The following is a 15,244-nucleotide window of genomic DNA, read 5'->3' as shown; positions in this document are numbered from 1 at the left end:
ACCATTTTATTTTAGGGAAAAAATAGTTAACAAGCTCTGTAATTTATATCTATATGTACAAGTTTCAAATATTTAATGAATACTGTTATTTGAATTTATCTATATCAAAATGTATACAAATTATAAAAAAAGTGATTTTTTTCACAATATTTAAATTTAATTTCTATTGTAGTCATTGGAATTGTTTTGTGAAAACAATTCCAATAATCTTTAAAAAATTGGCATTTAGGAGAACTTAATCAGTATTATAAAATAAGTATTGTATTTTGTTGTTATATTGCAGTGGTACCCAAACTTTTTTTATATATTGTACCATCTATATACCCTAAGTATCCTCATTTGATCAACAGTTCTAATTTTCATGTACTCAAATATGAAGTTTATATTTATATATAATATATGTATATATTAAGGTTGAAGCTTTTCTTTTTCAAATTTTATATTAATTAATAAATCAGAGCCATCTAAACGGAATTTAGTATCCAAATTTTTAAATTTAAGAGTGCAATGAATGTAATGAAAATAAATTTTATGATGAAGTTTATTTTGCAATTGCATCACTTATAAAATGTTGAAAGGAATTCAAATTTGTTATTAAAGTAATTAGTTCTTGTCATCTTTATTGTTTTACAAAATTTTTAAGTTACAATACATTTTATTTATTGCTCAATAATTTGCAAAAAAAAATAATTACTTTTTAGTGAAATCCACTGAATTTTTTATTTCACATTGCAATTAAAATAGTCTTATTTCTGTTTAGATTTTTTTTTAAAAATCCTTTTATTTTCTATATAGTATCATAGGTTTGTTTGTCTTTTTAACGTACCATTAGAATTATATTTGGGAACCACTGGACATAATATAAATCAGTCTCTACTTTTCACAATACTTAATTTTTTTATCATTATTATTTTACTATTTTCGTTATTTCTTTTGCACTTGTTACTACTGTTTTCAATATAGGAGTGCCATATTTAATATTTTAGTAAGGACAAGAATAACATATCTATTTCAAATATACTTAATCAAGTAAAGAATAGCTAATATATTTATTATCTTAATTTCTTTTTGAAAAAATATATTCTCAAGCTTCAGCTCATTGTAAAAATTGATTGTGACTTAAAACATGTTCTGTGATTCTTATCTAGTCATTTGTTGATTCAGCAGTGCAATCTATAAAACACAACTCGTTATAAATGTTTCTACTATTTTATGAGCATTGATTTAAAAATTGTATCTTAAGTAGCAAACATCACTATCTTAAGGATTTCTTTGAAGCAGGGTTAGGGTTTTGGACGTCCTAAACTGGTTTTGGACAAGACATGTGGGTTTTACTGTTCTAAAATGGATAAAACTGTCTTAAAGTGTCCATAACCTTGAACTTTGGTAAAAGGTAAAAATTCTATAGGTGTAACCATTGTACACATAATAATTACATGTATCAATAAATATTTGATATTTTTTATACAATTTACTTTAACTTAGTAAAAGAAAATATAATATAATAGGAAAAGGTTTTTTAATCTTTGAAGCTCCACAATTCATTGAACAACAAAAGTGAATACCTATTCCTTTAAATATAAATATGCTTTTAATACTGATAATGTTTTTGCATAAAGATAAGTAATACAATATTGTAAAAAAAAAAAATTTAAAAATACTAAATTTGTTTAAAAATTAATTTTTTATTTTTCGCAATATTTTTTTTAAAAAATTTTTATAATTTCTGCATCACAGGATAATAAAAAAGGCATCTATTTTTAAAAAAAAACTATTTTTAAATATATTAGTTTAAATTGGAAATACAAAATAACTGAAAAATGTATTAACAGTTTTGAAGGGCATAACATCAGTTTCACTTACTGACACTGGTGATGTATCACCACTATGCTAAGAGAATCGAACATGAAAGAAATAAAAGTATTCTTGAATATAATAGCTTAACCTGTATGGCAAGGTTAAACTTCAGTTATGTACTATTGAATGAGAGGACCAATTGAACTTGATTACTGATTAATCTTCCTTTGTTTAATGTTTAAATTGAAGAGTCAAGCAATATTAATAAAACATAATACTTTTAAAAGCAAATGTTCTCTAGTAGATTTAATTATCAATGTGTTATTATTTCTATGTTTATTTTACCTTTTAAATAGTGTTCAGATAAAGTTGTGACATAATTTGAGTAAAAGGGTTTTGGACAGAACGGTTTAAACCGTGGATTAATCCATTCTGTCCTAAACCTTGCCAACCCTGCTTTGAAGTTTTCCCAAGAAATTAAGATGTTTGATTTTTCAGGGTTGAACAAAAAGTTCATGTTAAGCATGCAAAATTGGCTTTTACATTTAGGCAATTAAGCCACCACTTCACCAGCTTGAATTGACTGGCTTGGTAACAGGCACTTTTTAGTTTTGCTTGAGGAAGTCAGAAACTGCCTGCTGCACTTCATCTCTTCAAGAACTTGCAAGATTTTCACATCCTTAAAGGGATGTGAAAATTCTGCACTACAACCTTTGCAATATTGAGATATAAATTTTTTTGGATATGGTTGTTTTTACAAAATCTTGAGTTAAGTTGCAGCTCTAAACTAGGGCACTATTCCACAATGTTGGATTTGGCAGGCATGCTTTTACAAATACATTTATTATTTTCCAGTGAATGTATACCAATTTTATGACCTTGAGAGGCCAAAAAAGAGTAATAGCCCCCTTTGGACTTGCTTCAATGCATTTGGAAATAACGCCACTATTAATATTTCTGTATTTTTCTCACACTTCATATAAAAATAAAATCCACACTAATATACTACTTGTGCTAGCTTATTTGCATTCTTCCTGCCGAAACGCCCTATGACAAACACTTTGTGACTTCTATCTTTGGGTAAAGTACATTGCAAGATAGATTTCTTTCAACAATCATTTCATTTAATCTCAATTAACTGCTTTTCTTATAATCAATTTAATTTTCACCAGATGAAATAAATAATTATTTTTTTGAGGACACTAAAACCTTAGTGTTCTTCTTAAATAGAAAATTTCCAGTTTTAAACCATTTGATTTTTCTCAACATCTCAATCATTTTTCTAAAATCTGCTTACATTAATTAACAAGACTGTGCCATCATAGTTTTGACCTTCCTCTTTCCAGTCTCGTAAAGGGCTTTGGAACAAGAACTCATTCTAGCAACAAGAGAAGCCCATTTCACTTTTAATATTTTTTAAAAATATTGTGCTCTTTAAAAATTCTATAAATATCTAAATTGGAAAAAGTTTTGGCCAAAGTTTATTTTCCTTAAATTTCTGGAGAAAAATTTTTTTTTTTCAAAAACTGCATTTTTGTAATCACTATTTTCAGTTATGACCAAGTATCTAAACTCTTCACTATGACTGTTGTTTGTTGTCTAATAAATAGTAAATGGTTAAATAAGGATATTAGACTTGAGTATGATTTTCATAGGTTTATAGTCTAACCTTGAGTCCCTGTATGTAATGTGGTTAGAGTGATTTGAGTAAAGAAAGCTTTCTATAACAATGAAGAACATAAATTGGTTGAATTTGATTTCTTAAACTTTAAAGTACAATTCTTTGAATATTCACTTTCTTCAGCATGTTTTTAAAAAATACTGTATTGAGTTCTGCTTTAAAAATGATTATCTTAATATAAATCTTGAAATGTCTGTCATAAAACTGCTGTCTTCTCAAATAATTGTAATTTCAAAATGCTTTAGTTTATATTAATTATTTTTAGGTGAAAAAATTGGATTAGAAGTGTCCTGTAAATTAAAAACAGTTGCCATAACTTTCAAGTAGATAGAAATAAGTTTTGTCAAAACCAACTGATGTTTTTTTTTTTCAATGCTTTTCTTAAATTTCGTTTTAATTATTATTTAGTTTCGTTTTTTTTCTTCCCATTTTGTAAAATATATGAATTCGATTTAGAATGAGCTGATGCACCGAGAATTAGTTTTTCAATCAATGTGTGATACTCTTTAACAATCACAATATCATTCTCTTAGGAAGAAATGATTTGGTTACATTTTATTTTAATGTAAAACATATCTAATAATATATTACTTTCATCTTACTGTGAAATTTACAAGTTGTATTCTAGCATTGTTCTAACTTTCATGAACTGGGTGGTTCAAAAATGGTGTTTAGAGCCTTGTAACTTTAAAATTTTTTGATTAAATTGCAACAAATGCAGCTAAGATAAGACCATACAAAATAAATATCTAGAATTGAAAAATATATATTGAAATAAAAATTTAAAATATATTACAATTTGAAAAAAACAATTTTTTTGAGAAAATAGATTGAATGGTTAATTTTTATAATTAAAAATTTGAATCAAATACAAATTTCAAATAATTAAAAATTATTTTGTTGAAAAAATGGCTTGTCAGTGTTGATTTTTAAAAAGAAAAATAATTTTCTTGAAGAAAAAAAATCTCTTGTTTTACATTAAAATTTTTGTAATTTAATTTTACTTATTGTAAGTTAGTTGATTTATTATCAACAAGGCTCCATGTCTCCTTAAGATCGAATCACCTTGTATAACTTAAATATTTAAAATATTGTTTCAGTTTAAGTATTATTTATCTTATTTTAATAAGGATTCAGATATATTTGGATTCAAGAGTTATTATTAGTTATTTTTATACTACTAGTTATTCTACTTAGTTATTTTTTTTTCGATTTTCAAATGTTATGAATACTTAAAAACAGAAGCTGAGAAATTAATCAAATTTAATTTTTGAAATTTGTGTTATTTACTCCATAACTAATGGAATGAAGTCTGGTGATGTAAATAGAAGTTGAATATCAACTGTTTTATTAATTTTATGACGAAACACTGCCATTAAAATTCTATGTATTTTACTATTTATAACTATATATATAATAATTTCAATATATTTATGTGTGTATAGGTGTATTTATGTGTATATATTTTATTTAAAATCTTGTTTTTTTTTTCTCTTGTTGAAGTTTTCAAATACTTTAGTTATTTTTATTTTAAAAAGTGTGTTGCCAAGTTACGCAGAAAATTAAATTGTGATATTATTTTAGTTAAAAAGATAAACATTTTAATGTAAAAGTTACTGTATAACCACAAATTTGTTTTTTATTTTAATGTTTTCATAAAATAATTGGCTAAGTACACACTATTTCACAGTAGTAAAACAAATGAATCACTAATTGCTGAAAAGCATTATTTTTTTAATATTAAAATCTAGGGCTGCTTGATTTTTTTTTTCTCCGAAAAATAGATTAACTGCTCAAGTAAAGCAAAATTGTAGGTGTTTTAAATTTACTACATAATTAAAAAAAGGTTGAGAGTGATTAATATATTCGTTAGTTTTTGATTTTTAGAAGACAAAAATGTAAAAATTTAAATTTTAAAAAATTTCTTTTTGATTTTTAAAAGATGTTTCCCATTTTGGTATTGTCTCTTTTTTCTGCCATTAGCTACTCTAAGGAATAATATAAAGAATAATCATAAAAAGCTGTTTTTTTTTTTTTTTTTTAATTTATATTTTAGTTTAGACATAAAATTATGAAAAAATAAATATTACTTGTCCTCGTTATGTCCTTGAGTCAACAGAACTCAAGGCCCTATGTACCCAAGGTAATTATTCCAAGAACAGTTTTAAATCATCTTATCAGATCCTTTTTATAAATTATGCAACTTCCATTATAAAGAACTATATATTGCCATAATTAAATTGTACATTAAAATCTATGTTTCAAACTAATTAATTTTTAAAAGTGTCAAATTATTTAATTTATAAAATAACACAAGAGCAATTTAAGGAACACAAACAAATAAGTATCTTTTTGTGCATAAGCTTATTATGTTGTTTCTATGTGTATTTACTGTTAAAGTATAAAGAACCCTTTATCTTCTAATTGAATTTTTGTTTTTATCGAGCATTAGTTATCAAAATTAAAAACTTAGTTCATTTTTAGTTTAGTATAAAACTCATTTATAAAATATTAAGAGCTAGGTAGAAATGTATTTCATGATATTGAATTATCAGTAAGCTATATATATTTTATTTTGTTTACTGTAAACTTAATTGTAAAACAGCTTTTTAATGATTTAATTTTTTGAAAAGTATTATGTTTAAAATATTGCAAATTTTTTGATGCTATGTTTAACTCATATTTGCTCTCTATATTTTAATAGTTTTTTATTGCAGTGGAGCTGCATCATACATGACAATACTTTTATTTTCATTACTTATAACAAAAGTAAAAAGTTAGTTATTTTACTTGTACTTTGTTACTTTTTAAATTTAGTACTTTTACTTGTTTTTTTTGGGGGGGGGGGGGGAAGTACAAGTATTTGTTACAAGAATACTGAAAGAAACCGTTACTTTTTTTTTCTAAATTTTGAAATTTAGTGTTTTTAATCTAAAAATTTTATGAATTATATACTATTTAACTGCTAACTTCTTTTTGCAAACATCTTTAAGGATTGCAATTTCTTGAAAGGGAGAGGGAATGTGAAACTCCTTCACTGAACGGACAGCAATTTTGGTGAGGAGCCCGAAAGTCATGGGGTGTGTACGGCTATGTGACAACAAATTCCGAAAGTAAAAACAAAATTCCTAAAGATTTAATAGTTTTAAAATTAACCAAATTTTAAACTCCTTTTTATATGCAAACATTGATTTCTGGTTTCATTTCTTTATATTTTCAACGTTTAATATTTCAATAGAATTATGTAACATTTTCCTGCACTTTAAAGTTTTATACATTTAAATTAAAATTTAATGCATTTTGAATAAATGTTTGTTGTCATTTTTTAATGAAATCTACGGTTACTTTGAATTTTCAATTTCCTCGAAATATACTTTAAAATCGTTACTTTTCTTGTTTTGTACTTGTACTTTTTTCTCATTATTTTTTAAAATCAAAATTTTTTACTCGTTACTTTTGCTGAAAGTATTTGTATTTTTACTCCTTATTTTTTTTAAATAACGTTCGCATGTCAAAACTAAACTAACTGCTTTAAGCTAAAAATCTAATTTATGCAGTAGTTGTAATAAAGCATATATTAATTTATAAGTAAAAAAACAATGTATATTTATGTATGTATATTTTTGATTTGTTATAAATAACATTCCATGTTTTATATTAATCATTTCTCTTAATAATTGGTGATGTGTTAAGATGTAATGGCATTATTTTGTTTAAATGTGATAACTGTTTTTGTGAACAAGACTAACCCATGCCTAATTTTTTTTTTTTTTAATTGTGCATCTAATTACCTTTTGGTAAAGATAAAAGATTTAAAGTTTACTATTTAGTATTATTTTTGTATCATATTTTATGATTTGGCTATATTGAAGAAGTGTCAAAATAGTGCCATGGAATAGAGTGGCTTGATTTTCAGTTGATCATGGTTTACTTTAAAAAAAATATATCAGTTGCACAGATATTTCTGCAAGTTAATTTTTGAAAAGTGTTTTAATCAAAATAGCGCACTTGTTAAATCTATTTAATGTTTGAAGCCGATGGGAAAATTTATTGAACATAAAACAATCAGTTGGAGTTTTCAGGTGAAATACGTATAATTAAGTCTTATTTTTCACTGTTAAATTCACAATAAAATTCAATTTGTCTTATTTTTTGTAATGTGATTAAAGTTTGCAAAATTAATCTAAACTTTGCTTCTACTTTGATACTCATCTCATGCCTATACATTTTATCTAATACAAATTCAATGCTTAATATTTTAAAAGAATTGTTTAACATTATAACAGTTTTAACTGTTTATAATTACTTATGTATAAAAATTTAATTATGTATAATTATTAACTTCTGATACACATAACTTTCTGACTTTACATAAAAGGCAAAAATAAATTTGTTGTGAAAACTGCAAAAAAAGGCAATTATTGCGCCTCTAATAAATGTAATTATTTTGTTATTAATTCATATTAAGTTTTTGTTACATTGTTTAAACTAAATTAACTACGATCTTAAAAATTTAACTACACAATTGTTAGTTACATTAAATTGAAAGAAATAAAAAATCAATAAAGACTGAATCAAAAAGTTGTGCCAACTTATTCTTAACCCTTTATCCAACTTTATTTTATAAGTTTAAATTACTAAATATTTAAAGCTTAGTATATCAGTATCCATTGTATTTGATGAAATTGAATCACATTTTTTTTATTTCTATGTTTTAATATTATTTTATTTGTTTTTAATTTGCGCAGAAAAGGGTTTTTTTTTTCAATCATTATTTTTTTTTTTCAAATATAATGAAATGTTTATTTCTTTATTTGTTTTACTATATTAATGTAGTGGGTCTCAAAATAATTTGCGCAAATGAATATATAGTGCGGCTTTCAGAAGAACTCTTTCAAACACCCGTCTCGCATTGTGGTGGGTACTATGGTTAGGAGGAAAAGACACTTCCAATAGGGGTATAAGGGTGAATAATTTTTTCTTAATCTTGGCATAGGTCGTCGTCAGTAAACCAGTCAACACCTTCTTTTCTCCATTTGACCCCCATTAGAAATGTGCTCTTGCTTGTTACCATAGTAGCAGACAGTCCCAGACTTTTAGTCTGGAGGAGTTCTCCACAAAGCCACACTATACATAACCTGTAATCAGCAAATTAGTTCTCCTGTTGATATAATTTAAAAAGTAAAGGTTACATACTGGCTAACTATAAGAAGATCAAGTAAATTCTTTTTTAGGGAGGATATAGCCTACAACACAAATATTTTGCCACTAGCCATTGATTCTTTAGTTTTCATTGCATTTTTACATCTTTAATAAATATATTCATAAAAAATTTTAGTAAAGGAGTAGAATCGGGGGTGCCTAGGTTTGGCAATAATTTGTGTCAGTTTTGATGAAACCCTGTTTTTGGTTATCATGATATTTGCTATCTTTGTTTTCAATGACGTCACCTTCGGGTTACTGCAACTTTTGTTTACTGCTATGTAATTGGTTCTTGCTATATATGAAGAGGGTCCCAATTATGTACTATTATCAAAATTTAGTCTTTGTTTTTTTGATTCTTTACATGCATAAGAAAAAAGGTTTAGACAATTATTTGTATGTTAACTCTTTTGAACCTGGCGGGACATATATGTCTCATCAGATGTTCCAAGTAGTCCCCAGTAGATCCCATATTAACATTTGATTTGCACATTACAGTCTTTTGATCTTCCCTACTTCTATTTGGATGGTTAAAAGCATTTGTAAAACTGTCATAGTGGCTGAGCTACGAAAAAATTGCGTGTTTGTGAAAATTTAAACATCATTTTGTGAGGAAAATAACTGAAATAGAGAAAAGAAATATTGAGTGTCAGAACATTGTATTATTTATATCTTTTTATGTTTTAAATCATAATATGCACGATTTTAGAGGTTATCATTATATTATCTACTGTTACCATTGGATGTGGGTGGCACAACATATGTTCCACTCAAAAAGACTAATGGAACATCAATGTTCCACTTCCTAACCGTAAAAAGTGAGTCCAGATGTTGGAAAAAACTTTTCTATTATATTATCAATAGTAAAAACACAATGGGCTGTTAAAAGAAGAAAAAAAATTCTTTAAAAATTTAGAAACCAGTTTTAAAAGGGTTAAGACATTACTTTTTGATTCAATTGTTTAAATTTTGTGTTGTAATTTTTAAACTACTTCTCCTATACAGTAATTTTGTGTATCAATGATATATTTTGTCAGATATCCATAATAAAGATGGACAAACGATGTGTTTATTACATTTGATTTGTAAATAACATGGGGGGAATTTAAAATTGTTTTAGGTGTTTGGGAAGTTGATTCATTATATTAAGTTTTTTGATAAACTAAATAGTTTTCTTATTCAGGTTATAAAAAGGCTATTTTCAGGAATGTAGAATAGAACTAAATATTGTTACTCTAAGGAGATTAAACTATGTGTTGTGCCTATGGTTGCATGTTTGTATAAAGCCTATTGTTATATCTATTGAACTGTGTACTTAAAGAATGATATTTTGAACCTTTTGCATGCTTCTCTCAACTTTCATTATTCCTGCTATGTGTAATGGAGATTAAGGCATTAATTGAACAGAACCAGATAATCCTTATTTAAATAATCACTGTAGTTATTTTTGTTTTAATTTAAATCTTTTGAAATGATAAATACATTTAATGTGATAAAAAGATTTATATTATTGTTAACACATATAAATAATTATAAACATATGTTACACATGAAAATGAAAACAAAATTTAAAAAAAAAAAATATTGTTAATGAACCATTGTTTTGTACTAATTTTTCTAGATAGGGTATTTGTTTTTTTTTTTGTTGTTTTTTAAATTTATTAAAAAACTCTCAACCAGGGTCAGGGGAAACCTGGAATTATCAGGGAATAGTCAGAGAAAGTTGCAATTTTTTTACAAAAACCTAGAAAATTCCTACATTATACCTGGAAAATACTAAACTAAACTCAGCGGCGCGTCAGCCCAAAGAGGGCCAAGGCCTACTGTCCCCATCTCAGTTTCCTTAACCTGTGGGCTCTGGGGTGCAGGAGCAGATGTTCAGCCGAACGCGGAATCCCCAGTGTTTAGTTCCCAAGCGTGCTTGGTACTCATTTATCGACCCACTGAAGGGATGAAAGGCTGAGTCAGCCTTGCCCGGCCCGAGGATCAAACCAGGGACCTGTGGCACGACAGCGTGAAGCGCTACCGCTTAGCCACCGGGCGTCACCTGGAAAATAACCAGTCTTAAAATTGTCAGTAACAGTATTCAGTTATTGAGATTCAAGTTAAATAATTCTAACATCTATTACAATTATTTATTGTAAAAAATTTCACATTCTAGACAAACTGAAATGTTTCCTTCCTCATATAATGATACTTATTTTACACAGAAAATCTAATACTTGGCATAAAAAATAAAAAAATAAAAAGTTTTCTGATGAAAAATTTTGTGGCATAGATAAAATATGGTATGCATTTTCATTGAATTATACCTGGAAAAGTCACGGAATTTTTTTTTCTGAAATTGAGTGGGAACCCTGTGTTAAGTAGCTAAGTTTTAGCAGTTTTCAATCTGTGTAATATGTAATTGAAAATAATATATTTATAAAAATATTAATTTTAGGTTAATGATGTAACCACATATTTATACAAAGAATTATGCAATTTCAAAATTATATTAAGTTGTAATGTGAAGAATATTATTTAAATGATGGCTGTGAATTTAAAGTTCAAAGTTGTGCTCATTATGAAAATTTTTGCTTGTAAAATATCTCCTGCCTAAAAAATCATTTTAATTATGATAAAAAATACTGTCAGTTATACAATGTCTTATAAAGCAACAACATCTTGGTATAACAGTATATTTCTCTCTTGTCAATTTTCTATCAATAAATAGCTTTATGTTGCTAAAACTTGTATTATATAGACACTATAAATTATCTTATATGAATATTGATAATCTACTGTTACGATCTCCAACACATAGCTGGAAACTGACCATGATGTATCCTTAAAAAAAAATCGAAAGTTATGTGTTACATTTTGTAACACAGTTAGTGTATTTAGTGTTTTGAAATGAGATATTTCTTTAAACTCGATTTTTTCTAAATCTTTACAGTATTTCCTTCATCTAATTATTATGTAAATAAAGCTGTACAAACATTTTTTATACATGTTCTATATTAGATGAAATTATGCATTTGACTCAAAACTTTCATACTATTCTGAAATAAAAGATTTTTATGAGCATGTTAGTGATTACTTTCTGTACAACTGACTCTTACAATGCTATATTTAATTTGCGAGTTACTTTCGCCTATTTTTGCTAGATTTTGTTGAAGTTTTTTTATTGTGATACATTGTCAACAAGCACAGCATTGGAATTGAAACTTACTTTAACGTTTGTTTATCTTTACAAATCAGTCTTTTGTGTGTTCGAAACACTTTGTTTTGTATTTTTTCTTTACTAATAAAATTTTTGTGCTAAAAATATGCATTTGTTATGAATCTTTTGTGTTTACTTACTATTACAGTTGGGAACCGATTATCCGGAACGATCGGGACCATTGCTATTCCGGATAACTGATTTTTCCGGTTTTCTGAATCGCTACAAAAAGCCGTTTTTTTTATTGTTAAACACAAATAAAAATAGAAAAATATTTAGAAATAATCTTAGAAAGAAGAAAAAACGATGAAGTAATACACTAATGATTATTTCTAAAATGATGGTAAGGTAAACATTTTTCAAAAAAGGAAGAAAAATCCTAAAATCTGATGAGGAAAAAAAAAACATTTTTTTTGAAATAGCGGGAAAATTTACGAATTTCGTTCCGGTTTTCTGATTTCCGGATAACGGGTTCTGTACTGTACTTTGAACTATTATCAACATCTCTGAAATTTTGCACAACTCTGGGTGTAAAAAGAAGACACTTTTTGGTGTTGTTGAATGGATTCTGATTATATTGTGATTGACCTTTTCAAATATAGAAACAGTTTTTTCTGTTTACTTTCTTCTACTGAGATTCAGAGTAGCTTGCTTGCTAAATACACAGCTTTCAAATCTTGACAAATATAATATATGTGTAGAATTTGTAAACAGATTTTGCATGATTTATTTCAAGTATTAGTGTTTTTTTTTGGGGGGGGGGGATAAAAAATGTTACATTTTTAATGGCATGAATTGCATTTGTGTGTAAATGTATAAAAAGCCATTTTTTTCAACAATGTGAGAAGCTAGTAAAATATTGATCCTCTATTGAAATTAATAATTCAAAATTAGGATTTAGATTTCAAAAATTTTACAGCCCTCCCAAATGCAGTAGTACTGTTATTTACACTAAATTTCAGGCTTTAAATAGCTTAATTGCAAAGCATACAGCTTATTCTTAAAGAAATTGTGGTGGATTATCAATTTCAGAGCTAATGGCAAAAAATTAGTGTCAACTTTATAACCAAGGCTTAACCAATCTTAAAATTACATCGTGGTAATTAAAGCTTCAATAGACTGAGTAAAACGAGTTCTATGTATGGTGGGAACCATCATCAATACTAGTAAATGGATTTCGTTCTCCCGTTTTTTATATACTAGTTTTAAGAATAGTTTTTTTTTCCTCCAGACATTTCTCATTTTCATTGCACTTCAGTGGCAGAGCTAGCGGGGGCAAGAGAAGACATCTGTTACCAGACTCAGCCTTAGAAGGGTGCGAAATTCATGAAAAATGAAATCCAGGGTAAAATGCTTTTCTCTTTTAAATATCCCCAGTTTCATTTGCTAATTGCAGGCCCATAATTTCTTCCAATTTTTATTCGATTTACCGAAAATTTGAACAGAATTGAATTTATTAATATTGTAGTTTGTTTTGCTTGTAGCTTTTTTTATTATTATTTTCAACTATGTGGTGATATATTGAGCAAAAAATGTGTTTAGAAAAAACGCTTATCATTCAATAAAAAATAATACACGCAATTCAAAACATATGTTACTGATATAGAAACTATATCAGCGACATGTACTCAAATTTTAAACCGAATTGAATGAAAGTTTATGAAGTTATCAAGTTACGATGTCTTAAAATTAATTGCAAAACGTTGCAGAATCTCAATGTGAAATTTAAAAATAAAAACAAAGGCAAGTGCACTTGATTTAAGTTTTTACTTTATCTAACACTTAAAAGGGTTATTGGAAAGCCTCTTTAAGTCGTACACCATATAAAAAGTGTAAAAACTGAGTCGGTCCCCATGCGCTTGTAAACCCTAGCTATGGTTCTGTTCCTCTTTTGTTGAATAAAATATTTTTGATTCAATGTTAATCAAAATATGAAGCTATAATCAGATAACAGAGTCCGGAAGCACTGCTAAAACCAGTTCTACATTGTGGTGATCAACTTTGTCTCGCCAGCTGGGTGTGATTAACAAAAATACACTTGTGCTGTTCCACTTTCCTACTTTTTGTACCTACTTCTCCACAAGATGAAAACACAGAGAGAAGATGGTAGTCTTAACTGGAAATTATGATATCAGGTGACATCCCTGACTGGAAGTTATGATTCTCCAAAGCTTTATTTCGCTTCAAACATATCTCTTTTTCTTGTTTCTCTTGGCTTTAAAGTATGGTAAACATTTGAAATCAGCAACTAAACAATATTTCAGGAATTGTAACAACTGAATCTCTGAAAAGTTGAGCCATGGAGAAAAACAACTATTTCCATATTTGAATCATTAACCTAAACATAGTTAAAATATTTTTAAAAAATTCTAAGCAATGAAAAAGAAAACTTTTAGAATCTGCTGCAACCACAAATAATTTACTCTTATACGTTTGAAATTTTTACAAAAAATAAATTCAACTAGCTCAAAACAAACTTCAAAAACAAAGGTTTCCGTAGCCAGTTTTAGTAATAATAGGCAAATCAAGTATAAGTAAAGTATAGATACTCATTTCATCAACCACTTTTCTAGAAGTACCATTTTCCAAACTAGCCATCAGTAATCAGAAGTAGAATATATAAAACGATAACAAAATTAAAATTAACTTGATTTCAAGGTGTTTTTACTACTTAATTCTTTGTAGGTTTATTACTAATAACATACATTTCAGAATTTATAGAGCCAATCTGCAGCGCAATCTTCATAAATTTATATTTGTCTGCGAATCTAAAATAGTCAGACAGAGTATTATTGTAAAAATTAGGCTTAATTTAATGTGTACAGTAAAATTAGAACAAAGGAAAGTAAAAATTGTACAAGAAAAATTTTTAATTTTTTGTAAAAAGATTTCATATTTTAAATTAATGGAATAATTGAAATTTGTTAAATCCGTAAATGGGCTGACTGGATTCAAAATTGGATCAAGTTTATATAGCGTCTGTAAACAAGTAACTAGAGTTTTTGGAAATTAAGAATTGATTTAACAAATTTTTTTGTTATTTAAAGTCTTTACTTTTTGAAATTTCATTGTTGTTTCACTTTTTAAAAGTCTATTAATTGGAAATTTTAAGTGTTAACATTTTTCGTTTGCTTCTATATCTGTGGATTTTAAGACAAATTTTGTTAAGGACTTGAAACAAATAATAATTAAGTTTAGGAGTCAAAAATTATTTTTCTTTACCATTGTTTTTAAATCTGAAATAGAATAAAATTTCAGATGCTGTGACAATTTTTTCTTAAATTGTAAGTCTAAAAATAATCTGCTGCCATGCTGGAGGAATTCAGTTATCAGGTGCATGAATTTGCTATTAAATGAAA

The sequence above is a fragment of the Parasteatoda tepidariorum genome, chromosome 4 (assembly GCF_982258835.1).
Source record: "Parasteatoda tepidariorum strain Cologne lab strain chromosome 4, Ptep-v5.0, whole genome shotgun sequence".
Lineage (NCBI taxonomy): Eukaryota > Metazoa > Arthropoda > Arachnida > Araneae > Theridiidae > Parasteatoda > Parasteatoda tepidariorum.
The sequence above is the reverse complement of the archived record's forward strand: the minus strand, read 5'-3'. Positions refer to the sequence as shown.